The sequence below is a fragment of the Pecten maximus genome, chromosome 19 (genome assembly GCF_902652985.1).
Source record: "Pecten maximus chromosome 19, xPecMax1.1, whole genome shotgun sequence".
Taxonomy (NCBI): Eukaryota; Metazoa; Mollusca; class Bivalvia; order Pectinida; family Pectinidae; genus Pecten; species Pecten maximus.
In genome coordinates this window covers 5,913,296-5,936,382 of record NC_047033.1, presented here as the reverse complement: position 1 = coordinate 5,936,382, position 23,087 = coordinate 5,913,296, and the positions used below count along the sequence as shown (strand labels likewise).

Below are 23,087 nucleotides of genomic sequence, written 5' to 3'. Positions count from 1 at the left end.
TCGGTATAAAGTACCCCGTCGTAAGACTGATCCGCAGGATATACCAACCCTCTCCGAACGCTTGCTCACGGAAAACTGAGGCATGGCATGTATAAACAAATATTTTACTCTGATTAGCAGCTTTTGTGAAGAATTTTGACAATTTATCGCTTGTTTCTTCCGCTTGTTTACGCATCTGCGCCGTCCAAGATAAGACCCCGTACATGCCAAAACACTGAGGATTTTGGTGCCAAGAGAGGCCGAGTGAAATTTACACAGGGGGCGTCTGTTAAAGCGGCCAAGCGAAAAAGTGACCCGTCTTTATATTTTTTTCTGAACATGCTTACACGTAGAGTCTTATGACACTTGCAATTAATTTCTCCTGAAATAGATACCACTAAAGTTTTCAACACATGACGACTGATTATATTTCTATTTAGAAGGACGTACCCGTCACCTCTTTCAGTCTGATTTGTCTACACGATCAAGAGATATTGACAGAAAAGAATATAAAAAAAGGTTTTTTTTAAACTATCAAGTAGATATTTCTAAAAAGTTGGTTAATTAAAAAAACATGACATGCATTACATTTCAAAAACTCGACTTATATGATACACACAACCTAATCCCTCCTGTCACCCCTCCCCCGAATGGTACCGTCCGTTTCGTGACTTCCCTTGCCTCTCCTCAATACATACAATGCATCCTACTTGACTTGAAGGGAAACAGTTTCATCAATTACGCTGTTTTTATCATTCTTTTTTTTCAATTAATTGTTTTTTACTTTCCATACTGTTACAATTAATTATCATAACCTCCTCTACATTAAAACGGAATTGCTGATTGAAGAGAGAACATTTTATTTATCACTATCCATTATATAATGCACAAAATATACAATACTCTCAGGGTCAGTATCAGGCAACTGCCACACGTGGGGTTCGAACTCGCGACCCAAAGAAGAAAGGATATTGATTAGTTGTGGTAACCTGCTTTCGATCATTTTGTGTAATATTTACGCAATAGAATGTATATGAATTCGGAAGAAAAGTACCCATATACATAGAGATTTTTCTTACATATTACTGTTTTTCTTGTGATTTACAAATATGTAAACTAAAGGGACAATTAGAGCTATACGGATGTGCTCGTGAGAATGCAATCGACATTCGAAGAGGCGCCCAGAGTTCGATTCCACTAACGGTCTTGTACTCTACAGGTGTTTATAATTTAATTCCTAAATGCATCTTCAATGAAATAACAAACACGATTCAGGTGCTCAAGTATAAAACTCTTGTCAGAAGCGAAACTATGCTTATGTTTTAAATGTTTATTTATGCAAATATTCAAATATGTCTATAAATAGCATCATTAAAACTATGCATTTGAGTTAATTTGTGTCGTTGACCTGCAATATAGAAGACTGAGACACCGTTTCAGAAAAAAAGTGTCCCCTGAGAAAGTTTCATAAAAGACCTTCATACATGACCTTCATACATGACCTTCATACAATTTTATTCCAAGGTGATAAAAATGTTGTTGATTCATAATCGTTTTCTTTCATGTAAATTTTATGATCTTTTAATCCTCCACACTTGTCGTATACAATGATCGATTTGTGATATTACAGATCGTGTTTTCGGATTTTATTGACAGAAAAGGAACAGGGTAAGTATGTAGATATGGGTTTAATTTGTACGAGCAAGTTCTCGGGGGCATAGACCGCCCAGTGCTGTCACGGACAAGCGAGTGATTGACAGGGTTAGTATTGGTCCTTACTCGATAGCTTTGATAAGCAGACACCGTGTTCAGGTAAGATGTCATAAAAATCGATTAGTAAATTGAATAAAAGTAATTATTAACTTGTCAAATCCTCGACGTGCGTATATGAAAATGGTGTTATAATGTTTCGCGGCGCAAGAAAATATCCTACGGCAAATCGCCGGAAGCGGTAGTAAGTACGACGACAAGAAACACACGTCATCTGCCTGGGTGTTGTGATACATTTCATTGTATCGATATGCAAGATTGTTTTAGATAACAACGAGCGCAATCCTGTTTTTGAAGATATTCAAGTTTTCTGGCATATTCTGACAAATAGACATTGTCAAGGAACCATGTCAATATTGACCATTGTGAAACGCTTGTGACATATTATTGACGTCGACAAAATGTAGTTTCAAAACCTGTTTTGTTACTTTCAACATGATCTTGTTATTTCACTTTGAATTAGAATACATTGGTATTTTTGACTTTGTTTTCCCCAGAGCAATATTCATATCCTCACACATCCCTGAACTGCAGGTTGTGTGTAAGAATGGTGTCTGCCGCCCCTATTGCATGGTAGTATGAGGCGACTAAATTTGGTATCTTATATTTTCTCTTCTTTCTAACAATTTTATTCTTTCTAATGTGTCCGTTGACAATGCCTCTCTTTTGACATATAGTTGAGTGTTCATCCCTTTTAGGAAGGCTTTGGGTTCTTTCCCCTGGTCAAGACATCCCAGAGTCTATACAAATCGTAGTTGCTACTCCTGCTGAGCGCTCAGCATCTTTGGGAGTAGGACAACTGGCTCGACCGTTGTCAAATGACATGTAATGTGACCGGTTGAGGTGTCCTGCTATGTGTCTTCGGTGGTATACTTCAGTAAGGTAGAACTATAAAAACGGCATCAGTTTAAAAATGAGTCAAACACGAATATACCGCAGCTTCCTAAAACACATACATCCTTACACCCTTTCATCACACTCGTGCACCTCGCAAACAGGATCGAGAGACCGTCCTTAGATTAACCTAGCTGTTGATAGGACGTTAAGTAATACAACACCAAACCAAGTTATATTCCCTCTCATTTTCATATGTATTCTAATATTTTTGAAAAATCCATCATTAGGAAAAATGCAGGAAATAATTGACTGCAAGACCTGACTTTTTAATTAAAAAGATTGCATTTCGAAAAATTCTGCAAAATTTCTGCGGCGTTTAAGGCCCGAGGACACAATTTCTTGTATAAAACAGAATCCTTAGGGTTTAAACCACTGAAACGAAACAATTCAAGAGTGTTCGGGAGGACATACAACATCGGATTCACAGGGAGAAGATGACAGCTCTCTAGCAGCATATGTGCGGAAGGAGTCGGCCAAATCACCGCCTAATTATTCCCGTGTCCCATCGCGCACACCTTTTGTTAAAGGGAAGGGGAACGTTTTAGTCTCTGTATTTGTTCAGCAGAGCGCACCAGATACAAATCCACAATGAAGAGAATATCGCCCAAATCACCTCCTTAAATTTTAAGTTCTATTAAGTTTTAAATATGTGGCAAGCTCTCCGACGATGTTCGTTGAATGGCCGCTCCGCCCCCTGCCGAGCCAATTGTGTACCCCACAAAGGCGTACTCGTTCGGCGATTAACGTAGGGGCGTGCTGACAAGCGGAACTAAGCACGAAATCGTCGACAGTGTCAAATTTACAAGTTTAGCGACATGGTGTACTTAGAAATAGGGGCGGGGTTGTGTAGATGTAGTTAAACACGTAACAGGAATATATCTATTGGAATTCTATGTCATTTCGGGGCCATTGTGATGTAGAAGGCTACATAGGTGCAATATTTGTGACGAGGGATTCAATTATAACCACGACAAAACGTCATTGTTGAGACGATGAAAGAAGGGTGAAATGAAAAAACAGATTAACCATTTTAACGGCTCTTCAGATATTGAAAAAAAACCCTTTATATTTATTTTATTTACTTATTTGTGAAGGGATCTGTCAAATATTTTCAAGTATGATAATGAAAACATATCTGCCTAACTGAGATATGAATAATTTGAAAAAAAAACTAATGACGAATAAATCGCCTTATCCGGAAAAAAATTGGCTGACTGATAATGCTGTCATGTTACACGTATAAAAAGCTAATTGAGACATAGATCTCAATAGATGTATGCAGGGTTATGATCACAGTAGGTTAAGTGCAACTGTTTCAACACATTTTCTTGAAAACATGTTTTAATAGATAGGAGAACTTTTCATGGGCAATGAGTTAAACTCTTTTCAGGAATGCAAATTTTATATGATTTTGGGAATTATGGTTTAACAAACTACGACATTTTTCAATCTTTTAGTACCACAAATGTAAGAGTTAAATATGTTGAGTTAGTTTGTTTACGATGCAAATAATTTGAGAAAATCGTTAAAGGGGCATTCCGTTCGTTCGAACATCAAAAACATGCACAATTTCTATTGATGAAATCTATGTCCGAACGATGATTATATGAGTTTTTGTGCCTACATCAGGGACGTATAATAATATATATATGTCCCTGGCCTACATGTAATGAAATTATACAAGAAAATGGCGTATCGTATACAACTACCGTAGGTCTTTGCAGTAATTAGTGATACTGTGGGTCGAATTAAGAATTTTCAGGGACTTCATACTCGAAGAACTTCGGTATATCTTGAGAGCAATACTACCTTATTTATGTAAAGATTACTAAGTATAACTTTTTCTACTTGGAAGATATAATACTTTCCAGAAAGTTTAATTTTTACGACCACGCAGACATGCCCCTTCAGTGCAATCATGGTGCCAATTCTTCATGTATGACAGTGTCCCGTACACTACAGGTATGTATTTGTATGAAGATGAGCTGTAAAACTTCATACAACAAAAGAATTTGAATTTGAATATAATACTCCCTAATATATCCCGGGACAACTACTTCCGTCACTGCGGGTCGCGGAATGAGAGAGAGGTTAACGTTGGCACCTCTTCAATACGCGACAGGTGTGTACAGGTGTTTAAAGGTTGTTATAAGTGTCAGGTGTGGAATTTACCTGTTAATAGACACTTACATACGTAACTCGACCAACACTTCCACCTGCGAGACTATACATTTTTTTTACAAATAGAAAATCCCTGTCCAAGTTTTAATGAAATAATCAGTAATCCGACCTCGAGTCGTAATGGGATTTTACTGTAACATTTCAGTAGCTACGTAACCTCTGAATCATACAAAAAACCATCACAGGTGTTCACAGAAGATGTAAAAAAAGAATAGTTATATTGGTTATTGTTTCAATCCTCAAATAATAATTAACAGCGAACACAACATGAACTGACCAAGCGAAATCATTATCTTTTGAGATGGACCTCCGTATCATTTAAAGGTCTTTTGTACTGCAGAAGATGTTTTAAGCTATGTAAAGTGTGTTTAAAATGGACGAATAGTTGGATATTGTGCTCTGTGCTATCAACATTCATAGTTATGTGAATATGACGTTTTCCCCAGTAATACTTTGCTTCCTCTTACAATAGACTCTATATACATGTATATGGACACAGTTCACATGTCCATGTCAATTATAGCAAGCAATTATGAAAGTGGGCATGAACAGTTGAGAATCCTATCTTATGAAGTCCTATATATGGACATAAACGACAGAGCAGAGTCTCGCGGGGTTCCGAGAATCAAGAACGTAAACATCGACGGCATTCTGAACCCCTCGTAGACGTCGGCTTTCAGAGGCATTCCGAATATCTTCTATCCCTATCACCACGTTTCTGAGGTCATACGCCTCGAGACATGATGTGACCCCCATCCCTTGGGAACCTTGTCCCCGCCTATAGGTAGTCATTGTAGGATGGAAGCATGAAATCACTGGAATAAAACATGTCATATTTACACAACTGTGGTTCTTGATAGCACACAAAGCAGAATGCTAAATTAGGCGAGTAAAGACACGACAAAACGACTGACCGGGAGACCCGAGCAAGCAGAAGACTCGGACAATGTCCATTTGTGGAGGAGTTCTGTTAACCGAGCAGGAGTAACTACAGGGGTTCCTTTAATGAACCTCTCGTGGAAGTGTCGAGTCACCAAGGACAGTCTAAATGGCCAGGGGTCACAATTGTCCAGCGAATAAATATTTGACAGGTGTGGTTGTGGAAAATGGGATTTGGATTTTGAACTTGATCTCTGCCAACACATTTTGATAATATGTTAACAGAGACGTATACATATACAAGAGAATGTATATTAAATCTACAAAATATCGGTTTATCATTGGTTTTTTTTCCAATAACCATGGCAACACAGCTATTGTCCGAGACATTGTCTATGTATCATCAACATCGACGAAAAATATTCTACAAATGAAAAGAATTTTCGCCATCCAAAATTTTGTGAAAAGTCGAAAGTAAAACAAAAATGTTTATAAAAGAAAATTGATAAAATGGCTGTATAGTAATATATATATATGTTTACAAATCATAATAAAATGCCTCTTGTTATCCGCTCGTCTTTTGTATTCAAAACAATGACAACATTCCGTGTGATATGCATCAATATTTGTAATTATATATCACCCACAAACAACATACAATGCAACACACATCATTGTTTCGTCTGAGCGACTGTAGAACGGACAGATGATATCAGACAGAATAGATGCTGAATGTGATAATTAAATTCTCGAGCTCGTTATCGGATCCTGATTACCGCTTCCTTTGCAAATGGAATGCCACTCAAGTTACTGTCAGAGTTCGACTCGTGAGCGACAGTCACGTGACTTCCTGTCAAAATGGCAACCCCTGTATAATTGTTTGACAATTTATGTTGACCGGGAACAATTATGGATCCTGTACATCGCATACACTGTCCGGAACATCCGACTTGGATGACCGTCACAGTGATTATCATGTCATAACATCACAAGGGAACGCATGCGCGAAAGGTTTCCCGTTGTTATCTCCCTTTATTCTACAAAATGTTTTGTTAAAATGTGCCCGGTTATAAAGTTTAAACTGAAAATATTAACGAAAGAAAACCGAAATTCTAACTCAAAATCGATAACAGCGATTTACACAACGGATACCCTTTAAAAAAATACAAGAAATATAAGCCTTTGAGAATGGTAAGCGCTGTCGTCGACGACAATGCCATATAAACCTAGGATAACCCCAGACCACGTCACGTCCGTCAATTAACGAACACCGAACTCGCACATAAGAAGATATCATGATTTCGACCATTGAGTTATCAAGCTGATATCTAACTGTATCAGTATTGGACCACAATAAACTACCTTGTTTCCTGGATGAGGGCACTTCAGTATTCCAATATGGCATCAGCCTGCGACCGCAATGTCATCAGAGATATTACGTCTTCCTGAAAATAAACAACAAATTATATATAAATGTATATAAGGAATAATTTACCTATTCCAATATGTCAAGACTTATATGTTTGGAATGTTGTTAGCTTGTTTGCTTGGTTAATCGCCCCGTGAATAGTCAATGTCATTTTAAGGTTGGGTATTTGGTAGTAGTTTTCAAAGTTCTTGTTTACTTTCAAAAATCTTATCGCACAAACTGTCCGAGCTTTCGCACAAGGTTACAGATATATATCAAAATTCACATTCAACAGTTAAATAGTTGCCACGACGGAAACAACTGTCGTCTTTCCATTTCATAGAAACCAACGTATCTCAAGATGACGTATAGCATGTAGGGGCCGCGGTGGCCGAGTGGTTAAGGTGTACCGACACTTTAACACTAGCCCTCCACCTCTGGGTTGCGAGTTCGAAACCTACGTAGGGCAGTTGCCAGGTACTGACCGTAGGCCGGTGGTTTTTTCTCCGGGTACTCCGGCTTTCCCCTACCTTCAAAACCTGGCACGTCCTTAAATGACCCTGGCTGTTAATAGGACGTTAAACAAAAACAACCAAACCAAACGTATAACATGTAAATAAAAATATCAACGTAATGTTGCTCGAACTCAACCAATTAAGGATTTGCTTTTCATCCTTTGATAAGGAAGAATTACTTCAGTGCGATGTGCACGCGAAAACTAGACTGTAGAATTTCCGTAGTTCTTTGATTGCATACAGACACTGGAAACATGTCCAAAATTTAAAGTACGATAGAAGTATTTAATTGTGTCATACAATGATAGTTCATAAAACCTTGGGTCGGTAATTAGATTTACGTTTAAAAACGCTGTCGGCATATGTAAAAAACAAGAAATAAACATATTTAAAAATCGAAATAGCTTCATTAAAAATAGTACGAACATTCGTTTTATATGCATTCATTCGTTTATAAATTGATTCTGGCGATACAAAAAAAAAAAAGCAACAAACAAAAAATACATTTCCGTATGACCTTTGACCTTTATTAACAGTTATATAACACCTGCGTCCGTATATATAGTAAAATCTCATTATAGAAGCCGCGCTTCGCGAGATCTCCTAATGGCTGTACTATCGAGAAAGATGACACTCTCTACAAGATGTCTGTTTCACACTACCCGACACCCGACGCCGCCATTGTTGTGAACGAGAGGCGTTAATCACTCAGGAGTCATTTTTCTATTGTACCTATATAACCCAAGGGTGTTCAGTGTAAAGACATCTCAATCGGAGGCGGGGACGAAGACGGGGGAGGGAGCACTACAATTCATTTTAATTAGACAACATACCAAATATGGAAATATGGAGTTTCCCATAGGCATCCGCCGTCAGTAGGGCTTAATAGAAGCGAACGGGGCTCTGTTCAAAGCCTTGGTTGTCAGTTGGGATAGATAGGGATTTTCCCTTATCCGCATTCAATGGACCTGAATACAGTCAAGAATCTCCTATCGGCATTTTCTGTCATAAGAGCTAAACGAATAGCTCAATGTAGACCTTTACTTAGAGACCTATCTACATGTATGTAATAAGCCAGCCACGCGAGTCAGAGACTTATAGTCAAATGTCAAGAACCGAGCGTAGATGCAGACATAATCTTATAACAATCGTGGATTATTCTTAGGAAGAAACGGAAATGGTTTTAATGTCTGTTTTTCTATGTTTTTGTCATAGTAACATAGTAGAATGATTTCCCGTGTCTGTTTGTTGCGACTAAAGTTAACACGTTTATTAAAAGGCGATTAAAGGACCTAGTGATTTTAATTTTATTGTCGTTACTAACGTGAAAAATAAATTGTGACCAGAGAAACCGATGTACGCATGAGGCGACTAATGTGGATGTCAACAGAATCTGGATTTTTAAATCATGCTTCATCTATTTAGACAATGTTGAAAATCAAAAGTGTATTTGTTGTCTCCATTACAACAATTGTTTGTAACAAAGACGTAAAATACTATTTCAAGATGTCCTCATTTAAAACCGCGCTTGTTTTTCGAAGTCCGCGTAATGACAGTACCGGAAGACAGTCAAATTCAAATGGTGAGGAAAATCAACCAATTCAAATATTTGTGCTCATGAATAAATAAAAACCTTGTATAATTTTCATTTTTTCCCCACATAGACTGATTAAGCCTATCAAGCTTTGATCACGTGATCTGAATTCTATAATTAAACTATACACCTGTCGTACAGCAGACCTCTGTACGTACCACGTACTTTTTGCGAAATTTAATATCTTTTAACTTGTTTACATACACCTTCACGTGTTAGCAGACAAATACTGAGGTAACAATATGTCTTTTATTTCCGATTGTTATTCGATACAGGTAAGGCAAGCAAAGCCCTGTTTCATGACGACATAATACGGCGATACTTACAAAGGTTTGGGAGAACTTATTTAAACATGATTTTGATAGACAATTTCAATGCAAAAAGAACAATGGCATTCTTTAAAATTTCACTTTTTATTGGTTTTATATGAAAATGATACAATATTTGTAAAGCCTACGCTGAGATCTGTGACATTGTTCTGTATTTACACGAAATACTGACAAATTATTGCGCAGAAAAAAAGCATGATTATTTGAGTGTGTTTAGATACTTCTGATAATGAAACTATTCCGTTATTGCTTTGAGTAAGATCGGAGAATAAATGTTTTAACCTATGATGTAGGCCTCTGTTTTTATTGAATATATTCTGACACAGGGACTTGAACCGGATACCAAATCCACGGTCCATATCATATGTTAATAATGTAATTTGGACCTTTGGAATGAAAATTCTAGCCATGTTACTGCCTGTTTTGGTATAGATCATGAAATATTTAGTATGAAGTGTAGCCCTGTGGTACGTTGAAATGGATCCCATTCGGCTTACATCGGCTGATTCCGGTAACCTTCATTAACTAATGTAGTTACGGAATCTGCCGAGATGTGACGAGTGCAGTGGATCCCTAGCTACGTTGTGTTTTCACTCTGAAGAAGCCAAAATAGAACGCCTGTCCTTGTCTTTTCTCCCCTAGTCGTTATATTAAGCGATATTTCCCTTGAAATCACTCAAAATCAATCGGGAACTTTTGAATTCTCGAAGACGACAGAATAAACGATGTTTCACTAGATTGCCGGAAATATCCGTAGATGCCTGATTAGTGAATATGACACTATGTGGTTATAATGAAGAACCCGGATGAAATTAAAAATGAAAATGAAATGTCACTGAGATACGTCATCTGTAATAAAAAAATCCAAAATGTTGTTTTTTAATCACTTCTGGCATTTTAGTTTAGCGTCCTCCTCTTTAAGGAAGGTAATGTGTTCGGTTTTTAAGTCGATGGCAAGACCGTTCTCCCATTGTCAGTATAATGTGACCGGATTTGGTGTGGCATTTCGGTGTGATAACACTATATTCGTAGACACTGTCTGAAATGACCTTATTACATTAATAGTACGTAAAACGACGATAGCCACCTATGACCACTATCTATTAGATCATAGCAGCCAATAGTTCCAAAAAGATTGCTGACGGTCATATCATATTTTAACAACACAGAGCAGCGTTGATTGTAAATTTCATCACGTTTCTCACGGGAAAAGACCTAAAACGTGAAGCCCACAAAAGTTAAACCTTTATTCAGGACGATTTCCTTTGACTGTCCCTTTTCCAGAGCATTGCAATACTAAGACAGTTTTATCCGAACACTATCGCTACATTCTGTCTCCTTAATACAATGTTGAGTAATATCGACGCCATTTCTCAATAACTGCATACAGACGGGACAAACAAACGTTCGCTGCTATCCGTGTGGAATCTCTGATGTCATGAGGTAAGATACTGTCACAGTTGATAATATGCTGTGACGTCCAGCCGAAGAAACCGTACAACTCGTTTTCAAAATCGTGCAAAACCTCTCACAGACAGCCTTCAAGTGTCACGCTTTCGACCTAAATGACGCGTCAGGGTCAGAGGTCAGATTTACCCCCCATCTCTTTGTGAGCTCGTTAATATTCTATCCGTTCGGAATGCCTCGCTATTTTCTTTCATCGGAGAGTACCCGGTACGTCCTCATGTCCAAATTAGAGCCGGCGTTGGTGACAGTTGTCAAGTGACTTAGCGGGGGGCCACCGGTCTTACTACAGCCTCCTGTCAAACCAGGAATGTGTTCAAGCGAAAGTGAAACTTAATTACGAAAATCATTATCACTCACTACCGCTGGTAATGACAGGGTGGGGCGTGTTCATCAGAAATCCCAGAAATTATCGGCGGAATTCTACTCAAACAATAGGCACGAGCTCTTAAATTGAGAATCATCATGTATTGACCAATCACATCTCGTTATAGGTCGAACGGAAAGGTCATCACGCGCTGCTGAAGGTCAGACAGCTCCACCCGTTGTTGTCATGACAATTGCATATATTAAGAGGGTTTAATGTCACTCAGAATGACCTGTATCACGGACATTCTAAGTCTGTGAATAACCACATTTACTGTTTATGGCGTGGAAAAATAATTTTACTATAGATCAAAGCGAACATGCTATAAATTTTGATTAAGTAGACATATATTGGGTATTGGGGAATGTAAGAATTCATCACATGGCGTGTCATGTATGGAAAGCAAACTCAAAAAGATAATACAAAACATCTTAAAGAGTTGGGAGTCGTCCTTGTTCAATTTGCTTTGATAGGACTGTGATAGTTTGTTAGAAGACAAAACGTGTTATAGAGAAAGCAGGTTCTCTGGAATGAGATACCTGTATACTGGAAAATTGTATCGATCGTTACTGGTGAAAAAGTCGGAAGAACACTATTTTAAATTGAAAAAAGACTTAAAGTTGATGGCGTCATGTTTAATGATATAAGTACAATAACTGAACCCTCCCGCTTCTTTCCGGTAATCCACGCACTAACTATTCTACCCTCCCTGTTTATGTCAGACCTGAAATTCATATTCCATATGTACACTCACTGATTCTGTCTGACCTAAAATCACCTAACTCCTACCCCTTCTCAAGACCTCCCCCCCCCCCCCCCCCCCCGCCCCCCCAACCCCTTCAAACATGTCACATCTCTATCAAAAGTCGCGTGTACTTTAAACGACATTAAATCTTGTACAATTCTACAATTTGCCGTAAATTCAAAATCAAATGCATGAATAATGTAATTTATTGAGGAACAAGAACTCGGCATTAGCGCGTGCTCGGCGGCAGATTTCTGTCTGATCTGTTATGACGTGCTCATGTCCCTTGGGAGTCCTTCAGTGAACTTAAGGGCACGGGACGGACCTCCGCAGTCCAAGGTAAGTGTTGGTGACAACAATGGAGGCCCTAGAAAGGAGAGGATGTGTTTCCATGACAACTCATTTGTTCGAATTTCATGCCAATTTATGTTGGGTCTGAATGTAGCGTTATATATATTTTGATTAATTAATAAATTGTCGTACGCATTACATTTCAAAGAACATGCTATCAGCAATTCAAAAAGCTTTAAAATGATTCATAATGACTCTATGTAAATGATAAACATCCGAGCCCGTCCAACACAGCATCTAGGAAGCCTCGATTTAGAGGTGAAACACATCTGTTCGGAAACTCTCTGGATGAAAGGTCAATAAATACTATTATCCACGATGGATTTCGAGACACTTGACATGAATCTAATGTATGAGAGGTCGACGCCATTTTGGATTCTTCGTTATAGAAATTGGTAATGTGATTTAGTTGTTTACTCATTTTCTGATCGGGGAACACGTTATTGTCTTGTATGCCATCTGGTATCTTGAAAAACCGATATTTAGCTGGAGGTGGTGGAATGGGGAATACACGGAGGGAGAAGGGACATGGTTTTTAGAACTATGTATATAATTTTACCTACAGTTAGAGAAAATTGCACAGGATTGTAAAGGTCAGAGAAAGTTCGATATATATACATTGTATAAGATAGGAGCACGCGACGCTTTTCGTGCATCTATCGTGAGTCCCGTATTTGGAGGGGGGAAGGGAGGAGGGGGTGATGGGGGGAGGGGGAGGGGGTGATGGGGGGAGGGGGTTGGGGGGGTCTTTAAAACGCATATGGTTGCTGCTAAAATAACAAGAACAAATAAGTGTTCTAAACGTTTGTATGAAACAGGAGACGGACGTGTTAGTAAGGCGTATTATTACAAGTGATGTTTTATCGCAGAACGCCGTGTCTTCTCACTAGGTGGCGCGCCGTCACTGTCAATCTCCCAGCATGCACCACAGCGTGTTGCCCCATCTGACGTCAAACTCAGTGCTAAGTAGCCGAGTTTATTTAGGACTAGTCTGGGTTCGCGCTGCGTTATCCTTACTAGGTCTATAATATGCTTGTTGAAATGTCATTTTATGCCGAGAATGACAAGAGATTGATAGTAATCTTTTGTTAAATAAAGCCATTCGGGTCAATCTTTTCTTAAACATGCCACTGTATGGGTCAAACAAAGGGTCGGATTAGAAGGCTGCGGGCGATGTGTAAAATTCACAAGGAACTTGAATACAGTTTTAAAATGAACAAAAAATTGCGCTCAATAAAATCAGAGAAGAACATAAAGTATTGGATGATTGGGTGGCTCAGTGGTAACACATTCGCGGCCGGTGCTCAATTCCCCGACCGACCACGTGAGTTAGTAAGACCCGTCGCGCGCTTCCATCAACGGGACTGATGGATATTATTATAACTTGTTTCGCATTTTTTATACGATGATTAAGTTAACATCTATATCTTTATTCACATATATGCACGCTTGTGTTTAACTGTATTTTTTACTGTGAAGGTCTTCTTTAAACTTAAAAGTGTTTTTATAAATCATTTTGTTGTGAAGTTTTCCGAAAGATTTACCAAGAAGTTCGTGTATTTATGGAACGATGAGCGATGCATATTCGGCATGTGTTTATTTGTAATTTACAATTCTATATTCTTTTTGCGGTACAATTGAAATTTGTAATATAGTCTGTTTTAAAATTTATTGCAATTCAAATCTCGGTTAAGACATGAACTGACTACGCTACATGCTCGCTATACAGTAATGTGTATACTGGTATCTCTGCAGTTTAGCCGTTTATGAATGATTATCTTCTGATAAATGTTCTTTTCATATTTGAACAAAAATGTTCAACTTTAACTGCATTAAAAAATGCAGATTGGGAAACTAGATATTCTACATTACAATATGTTCCATTCAAATCAAGCATTCAATTGACTTAAACCATAGCCTGATGACAGGCGTGCGTAATATCATGTAACGATACCGGGCTCCGGATATCGCAATGTGTCAAAAAACGTCTAAACAATGTCAAGACCGAGCCTAGACACAGATTAGGTCTATCGTGTGCATGGGTGGTCTAATGTGGACTAGTCAGAAGTCACACGGTGGAATTGAACAACATTTAACAGCAACCGAAATTCTTATAATATGCTACATTTATATAAATGATTTGTTACAATTGAAAAAAAAATGACATTTTCACTTTATTTGTTTAAGCCGCTATATTTGTATGCTGATACTCAGTCAAAACTCAGATTTCATATAAAAGATCATTTCAATTAATTGCTTTCAAGAAGAATTTCAAATGCTGAATATCAAATCAATTGACTGTCAGAATATATTGTAATTCAAAACAATCAGTATACATACCGTTTAAATCGTAAATGGCTCTACTTTATTTTATTATTATTATTATTTGACAGCACAGTAGAACCTTAAGGACCATAACAATTCACGACAAGATTGAATTGAAAAGAGGTTTATTTTCTACACATTTCACAGAGTCCATTTTTAACCAATCGTAGCGCCTAATTTGTGGTTATCACGGAAGGTAATTAAACAACAATGTCTACCTTATATCGGCAACAGAAATAAAGGAAGTGTCAAGTAAAATTCCGTGATCGAACTTCATTAATTTTATTTCAGTCGTATGGATCACGTGACATGGCGGGCACCTGCTATTCCCTAATGTATCGCATGGGTATACCTGGCTGGCACTTTCTCACATAGTGACATTTCAAATTAGTATCTCTTGGGTCACAGAGTAAAATATTTTAATGAGTTTAATTTGTCAGCGTTAAAGTGGACTATGTAACCCTATTTGAGCTGATGGCGCGTGCTTGTCTACATAATGCAATCTCATGCGTGACACTTTACGAGGTAGCCATGCGACAATATGAACGAATCCCCCCCCCCCCTTTTTTTTTTTAAAATATATTTAATATTACAAGTGTATATAGCATATTTGTTTCAGCAGGGGGGCCGCGGTGGCCGAGTGGTTAAAGTAGCCCTTACTAGCCCTCTGGATTCAGTTAGAATTCATAGCCAATATGTACACCAATTTGAAATGACAAATCTCATAATGAAAAACATGCTAACTGGTGCATATATATATTTACATAAAATATACATTTGTATTGTTAATAATGAGACCTGACGACAGGCAGTGAATTGTTGCCTTTTATATCTAATCTAAAAGCCCATGTCTGGTAATAAACCCATCTGCATGTAATACAAATTCTACCAAGACCTATATATATTCATCAAACCGAGTGGTTAAGGTGGCCGGACACTTTATCACTAGCCCTCCACCTCTGGGTTGCGAGTTCGAAACCTACGTGGGGCAGTTGCGAGGTACTGACCGTAGGCCGGTGGTTTTTTTCCGGGTACTCCGGCTTTCCTCCACCTCCAAACCTGGCACGTCCTTAAATGACCCTGGCTGTTAATAGGAATTTAAACAAAATAAACCAAACCAAAATTTATTTAGCATATGTCTGGATACTCTGAGGAATTTAGTTACTTCTGTTTGTAGAAGGATTATAACCATCAAATTACAACTGTAATTATAAATGTGCTAATGAAGTTGAATTGAGTCTCAATTTTGCATACCATTTTTTTTCCTCAAACAAATGATATTCAGATAGTTTTTAAATTGCCACGCTAGACAATGGGACCATGTGATAACGCTTTCCTAATTCATGTAACGGAAAATCAAGGAATCAGGTCGGAAACACATTCCTTCACGTCCAAGAAAAAAAAAACACCCACCCACCCAGACTCCATCCTAAATCCAAAATGGACAAGGCATGGCTTATTCCGGGTCATTATATGTCAGTCCTGAAATTAACTAACGCTTTTCCTCCTGAATAACCTAATGCCACTAGAAAGGGTAACAATACGTGTATATCACTTCCTGAATGAAGTCTACGTGTTCACCGTAGAGTGACGCCCACATATTGATAAATTTGCTGCAACACACTACTTCGTCTCGTGTGAATTCACATATTCACACAACACTAAAGTTTCTATTATCCACAGCAAATTTGAATTTAAAAGTAAATTTACCACCCACCTTTTTGTATTTTAAATATATTTCCCCTAAACATGAGCAAAATATATCAATTTCATAACTGACTACTTCTCCGATAACCAATGTCCAATATAAGTCGTTAATGATATTCTCACTAGATCTCATATTATTTATCTATTTATTTATTTATCTTTTTATCTATCTATTTAAATATGTGTGCATGTAAATTGTATTTGTTTTTTTTTCTGACGCGATAAGCGACAATACGGATAAACACCTCATTAGAATATCCAGGGACATATAATAAGACTATTATATGTCCCTGGAATATTGAAGGAGTTTTACTTGTAGGCAGCGTCACAAAGTTCTGAGAATGTGTTAAATTGTAGGTTTTTGGACCTATCCTAGTTTTAGTAAGCCAGATAAAAGTTTACAGTAGAAATAAAAACAACCGAACCTCAAGACATATCGAGTTGTGTTGATTTGACTGAATGCTAATATGAGTCCTCCCCCCCCCTAAAAAAAGGTTAATTTGTTTGTATAAAGTGTATGTCGCCAAAATGAAATTTAATGGGAAATGTGTATTTCCCGAAGTAGTAAAAGTTATGATCTTTAAAATAATACGGCGATTTTACTCTCAAGGGAAAACAAAGTGCTTCAAGTATTATATCATAAACATTCTCAATTTGACCCAAAGTATCACTAATTACCGCAAAGGCGGTAATACATTTGTGTACGAAACATCATTTTTCTTTTCTGTACATTTATGCGTTACTTTCATTACTGGTAGGCACAAAAACTCAAATAATCCTCATACGGGCATAATATATATTTTATCAATATAAACTCTACACGTTTCTGATGTCCGATCGAATAAATGACCCTTGAATTAAAAAAGATCGAAATATGAGTATGCTGAGGTCCCTGTGATATGGACTTTTGTATTCTATGGAAACAGTTCATGTCTGTATATGTATAACATGTATCTAGATTCTCGGTAAAATTCATTATATGTGCCACATTACCAGCATCCAAACAATTATTAACCACAACATGTTATATTCGCGTACAAAACCAATAAATTGTAATTAAAACCTGTGCCATTTTAAATATAACTTGAACGTGATATAGCGTGTGATTATGCATACAGTTACCAGTCAAACAATGTGTAATTGTTGTCTTGTTTATAAGAATTATGTCACAAACTTGTTTAATTTAACACCGGGGTCCAAGTGTTCTCTGGCGCTAAAGTAATGAAATATACCGGGGTCACACCACTTACACGCACCTTGTAATATGACACTATTGTATATATGTCCTTTCTGAACACCAAATGCAATATTTGTCAACTTAATTCCGTTTTATCTTGGCATTAGTGCAATTATCTATGCTCTACAGAGAATACTGCATCATAGGGATTTGAAATCATATAGAGTGTGCGGTTTGAAATGTGTTTCGAGTCCCTGTGTACTCTACTAGATACCAGAACGCCATTTTTATTTTGGTGATACTATCTGATTAATATTCACAAATGTAGGGTAAAAATGCGCGCTGAAACAACCAAGGCCAAATATTACGTCGGGATGGGATTGCTGCGGTTGTCTCCGGAGTTACCCCCCTTACAACACAGGAGAACATATACACGCGACTTGGATATTAATTTGAATAACTAATGCCTTGGCCTGTGTTCTTGGCAACAAATATACAGTATTTAACTTTTAAAACGGACAAAACGGAATTCTGCATTCTCCACATCAATTTATAGGGTGTTTTTTTTTATGTCAAATAACCTATATACAGGATCTACGATATTTCTTTAAAAATGATAAAACTGTAACTGTAATGTGTATTGAGAAACGTATGAAAATTTCTTTAAACTTGAATACTACTCGAGAAATACAAATTTTGTTGTTGAAAATCACTATGTAATTGTCATTAGTACGATGATAATGAGTTAACGGAAAACAAAACGGTTCACGGTCAATATATCCTTCATAAACGATTACTGCAGTGAAAACAAAACAAAATCACCTATTCAACTAAAGAGTCGTTTCCTTGAAAACTGGACATTTATTTTTCACGTGAATATCGTAAATGTAAAGGCTTTATACGTTTATGGGCAAAACAAGAGATAAATAAATGAACATAAATATATTCTAAAAGAAGTAAGAATCCCAAAGACTACTCATGAAAGAATGTTTTTATGCGAGTTTAAATTTATACCTTTTAATGTAGTTCTGTTAAGATACCCATAGATTGGCCATCTGTCTCTGGGATATTAAAATTATAAATTGAATTGAGGTTTATTATTTTGGTCTCGACGATATGTCTGATAAAGTTTCAACCTAGGGGGAGATCATCTGGTATTAGAATTTAGTGAAGCAATGTCTGACAAACAAAACTTAGGAGCTGGTGACCATTTAAAGATACTCACTCCATATATGATAAGGATCAAGTGAAATTATCTCATATTATTTTAATTTAAGTAAGCTTGTCAAAGGGGAGCCCCCCTCCCCCCCCCCCCCCCCCCCATAAAAAAATATAAAATATTTTTTCTACATAATCTACATGACATTTTTGAGTATTTAGCGGCTATATTTAGCTTGGAAAATGTCTGAGGTAAACAGTGGTGGAGCGTTCCTTATTATTTCAATATATATTACATAAAAATGTCTCCCGATGCTAATCCGGAACATATAATTCGTGATCTCAAAACGCACGTGTAACAATTTATCCCAGAGTGCATTGCGGTTCTCGGTATAATCACAAGAGAGTGCCCCGCAACATGACGACAAAGACAACATAGAATTCGTCTATAAGCTCACAGATTATGACGAATTGTGTGGTGAAGGTAAAACTTTCTAATTTTGTTTAATTCTGACACTCTTGTATAGATACCTCTTATTCAAGTCGTATTTCAGAAGTTCGGATTATAAGTTGGTGATACACAGTATTCAATCACAGGGACATGTTTAGTCTTATATTTTTAAATAATATTTAACTTTAAAAAACGAAAAAATATACACAAAAATATTCACATAGATCTATGCATAAAGCTGGTCATGAGATAAACAGGTTCTCAATAAAATATTTGCCCGAGTTTCCTCTGGCCCTGACACCATGCTATCCATGTCAGGGCCAAAGGAAACTTAGGCGTTTTTATAAGAACCCAGCCCCTATGATGTGATATACCAAAATGTTTGTCAGGACATGTAGTTTCTAAAAAAATGTCAATAATTGACTGTAGATGGTGACAGTTTCTTTTGTAGAGTTACTTTGTGGTAAGTTGCAGTAGCTCAATTGTTGGTCACACAAACAATCAAAACTAAAAATATCCATGCCATTATACTCACAGGTATAAAGATAGGCGCATTTGTTTGTCTGAATTTGACTTCATATACATTTATATACACACAGACTCTATTTTGACCTTGAAATGTTTGTGGCAGTTGTGAATAATTTTACACAAATATGGCATAAAGGGAGGCATTTCAGTTAATGAAGTGTTGGATACTACTTTGACATCCAGTAATCAAAGTAAGAAGCATGTTTTCAATACAATTACATGTCTAGTTAAACTGTGGAGTTTTGTGGTAGGTTTTTCAGAAATATTCATCCTTTTCCTCTGACTAAGCAGTTGAACAATTCTTCTTAAAACAGTCTTCTTGCCATGTTCAGAGTTCTCATAAGAGCATTTTTGATGTTTGAAATGCCTCCCTATGCCATATTTAATTGATGTTATTCACAACCACCATTTGCATATCATAAATTAAAAACAGAATCAATGTTTAAATGCATATAAACGATTGCTCCTATTTATGTGTGCTATAGAATGTGAGCATGGTCATTTTGTGCAATACATTGTATATGCATTACACATGAGCCAATTGTGTCACCCCGAAACCTGCATTTTTTGCATGTTTTGTCAACAGCTTAACAAATTACATGTCAACAGCAAGGCCCATAGTTAGCTTAGCCATGACACCTACTAAAAATTGATCAAGTTACTTCTATTGAATTTCACCATAGTAGTGATTTATAGGCTTGTAAAATATATCTAGATTTGCTATTTAGTTGACCCTTAAGTGATAGAGGAGATGGAATTTAGCAGTGCATAAGTCCAAATTTTGACATATATGACATTGATTTGTGGTTGTGAAAAAACCCCACTTCACTGTGTTCTTACCCCATAAAATATGCCTTATGAAAGATGTTATGAACTTGTCTTTTATAATGATGACAATCAAATAAGTCTGTAGTAGAACACTGACGCAAATGGACTGGACACCATAATACAGTTACAAAGATTGGGGTCTCCGATGAAATTATTATTAAGAGACATTTCTGGATGATATTGATATACAAGAATTCCATCTATAATACGTATGTGTTCATAACTCTTCACACTTGCCATTTTTATTTCCTTTTTACTACTGAATATTATTTTTCTTTCAATGGATTAAAATTCCAATTATTTTGATGAATATGATCATCAGTTTTGTTGCAGTTAAATGTGTGTATAGAATAATGGGTAGAAACTTGTTAAAAACTGTTTGTTTTGCCCTCATGATTTTGTCATTTATATGACAAATCTAAAATACCTGCCTATCTTTTTGGCAGGTGTATGTGCCTCATTCAGCAACTATTTATGTACAGATGTCGTAGCGATCCTTTAACTTAACTATAAATCTTCATATGCCATGTTTAGTAGGCAGCAAACCTCATAAATAACATCAATTTATGTAAATATTTTGTAGAACAGGCTTTAAAGGTGTGCAATGAAGAACTTCACTCAAGTGCCCTCTGGTGGTGGGTTAAAGAGGCAACTCTAGCTTTACAAGAGTCTTTGTATAATTCAAGGTAAGTATTTCCTGTTTCGGATAAACCAAAGCCTCCACAGTTTTAAAACCAGACATGTCCAAATAAATTGTTTAATTTTCAATATACATACATATTTTTTAAGATAAATGTCAACATATAAGTTATTTTAACATATTTGAAGTTTAATTCAACAAAAGAATTAAACTATAATTAGATTTAAATTTTAATAATGAAATTAAATATTGATAATATTAGATGCGAAGCTAACCAGGCTTTAGGTTTAGAGATTTGGCAGTTTAATGTTGGTAGAATAGACAGATGGTACAGTGCCCTGTAAGACAGTGCCATGAGCCTACTGAATGATACTAGAGAATTTGTTATCAGAAGTAAATATTTAATTTGTATACAAACAATAAAATGCCAATATTATCTCCACTGTTAATATAAGGTTATAATTTAGACTTTGTGAGATTTATGGAGATGTTCAACGTAGCATGTATTAGCAATTTTATATTGGGATTTACAAATTGATTGGGAATTGATACTGCCAGTAATCTTAATGTTTGTATAATTCAACTTGCGGTAAACTCGCTGTGTATCACTGGTGAACAAGTTTGTTGAAGACTTTTGGGAAATTAACATCTTTCAATACAAACTGAGAGTAAGGTACACTTTTGTAACAGTAGAGCCAAAAAATGAATTTAACTGCATCATACAGTGTTTTCATTCTTGGACTTGACAGTAATGCTGTAAGGGCCTGAAGGTTTGAGGAGGTAATGGAGGAAACTCGAATATAATTTTCATAATCTGGATTTAGATGAAAAAAAAAAAAAAATAGCCCAATAATTCACTTTAGTTAAATTAATTTCCTAATTTTTTTTGGGATTTTAAAATAAATCTAGCATATGAGAAGGAAGTGAGACAAGAAATTCAGAAATTTTAAAAATGTACAGAAATTCATAAATCAAATTATATCTTCAAATATATGTAATTACAATCCATTAAAAATTTCAAGAGAAATATGATATTTACACCTACTGATATTATAAATCAACTGGATTTCATTCAATCAATCATGCACATAGTAATAAAGAATTTAAGGAAATATATCACTTCTTTTTCTTTCTCCAAACATACGTACATAAGAGTTCAAGGCTATCACAAGAACACAATACCTCACCAAACGACAACATATTAAATCTGGGTTGTGCTTCCTGTTAATTATGGTGGATTTGTAAAGCCTGAATCATGATATTCAAAACAAGACAATTATTAAATGTCCCCAATAAATTGTGACGTCATGTAATACTACATTTGTGTGTCCCCCTTAGTAAGATATTGAGTCATTACCTTATATAGAGTTGACTTGGAACAATTTCTCTTTAGCTCAATCAGTAGAGTGTCAAGCTAGTAAGTCGGGGGGGGGGGGGGCCCTGATTTTGATTTTAACAGCATTCGCATCAATATGAGTAATGCAAATAATCAACCTTAATTTTACAAGAACTTGAAGTTACTACTTTAAATCCTCGCCCACTGAAAGGCCGTAATAGTGGGCGCTATAGTCATGGCAATGGTAAAAATTAACCCCAAGAAAATTTTGTGATAAGTTATTATCTGACGGGAGAGCATGTCGCCCTGGTAAGATACAAGTAAGTTTCCTACTGACTTATTTAATGTGGTGCGAAACAAATGTCAAATGCTACCTCCTGAGAAAAAGATTTCCAATTGAACATCATGTGTTTCTGCTAACACTACTTACCCTGTGTTTTTGTGCTTATAATCTTAAG

General features: G+C 36.5%; 1 protein-coding gene across 2 annotated transcripts in view; it reads right to left on the bottom strand.

The window, feature by feature from the left end:
- Positions 1-23,087, bottom strand: part of LOC117317582 (frizzled-5-like) — an 82,216-nt gene that overhangs the window by 27,726 nt on the left and 31,403 nt on the right. For both annotated transcript variants that reach the window (XM_033872421.1, XM_033872422.1), the window contains exon 3: positions 7,069-7,151. The gene's annotated coding sequence lies outside the window, so the exon portion shown is untranslated. The remainder of the gene's footprint in view (positions 1-7,068; positions 7,152-23,087) is intronic.